Source organism: Halyomorpha halys, unplaced genomic scaffold (assembly GCF_000696795.3).
Source record: "Halyomorpha halys isolate HHAL.00 unplaced genomic scaffold, Hhal_1.1 Scaffold697.1, whole genome shotgun sequence".
NCBI classification, from domain to species: Eukaryota; Metazoa; Arthropoda; class Insecta; order Hemiptera; family Pentatomidae; genus Halyomorpha; species Halyomorpha halys.
The window spans coordinates 234,386-235,336 of NW_027108775.1; positions in this window are offsets into that span (position 1 = coordinate 234,386).

Consider the following 951-nt stretch of genomic DNA (forward strand, 5'->3'; position numbering starts at 1 on the left):
TTTTTTTTAACTCTAGAGTTCCGGCTCATCATAACTTATAAAAATCTAAATAATAATGCATAAAATGTACACGGATCTTGACAATAAATCTTGCTAATATCAAGCAGATATTACTGAGTATATTATCTATATCTGATTCACGAAAAAGAAAAATAATAGTATAGAATATCACTTATGACTTTATATAAGAATTTTCTTTACTCATCATTAACATTCTCTTTATCATTTTAGCAAACATTCGTTAATCGTCCGCCCACCGCCATTGTACACACCTAGGTCCGGGCTTACTAAGTAATCCATTCCTGCACGCCATTTCCAGTAAGAAGTCGGACATATTTACATTGATCTGTATGAAGTTCATAAAACTTAATGGACCTTCGGTTCGAAGATGCTTAACTAGGCTCCATGATGCTCCTAGGTCGTTTTAATGTCTTACCCAAATTATTTTTTCCTTTTAGTGAATTTTGCAGATGATGCCTTTCAATGTTCATACTCTGTCATATTTTCTCACTGTTGTGATATTACTTTCACAACAGGACCTTAAAATGGTTGTATGTAAATGAAACCCACCCATTCTGAAACCTGGTGTTTGTGTTACTGTCAGGGTTGTCTGGTCTTAGGCGATTTCTCCAGCCTGATATTTCTTTACAGAAGGCCCACGACAAGGCGTATTCATTAATAGGTAAGAAAGGAAGGCCGTGCCAAGGGATGAGCCCTGGACACTGACTTCTCCGTGATTCTCCGTAGGTCTGTATTAGCCTGGCCTTCAAATTTTCATAGGACTGCTTGAGAGGATCCGTAATGAGGTCTTGCACGTGTATTAATACGTCCTGATCTATATTCGGGATCAGAAGTTGGAATTTTATGGTGCTCGATGTGACCTTCGAAGTTGAGAATACGGCCTCGCAGGTGGCGAACCATAGCACGGGGTTGTTCCTCCAGAACCGTGGT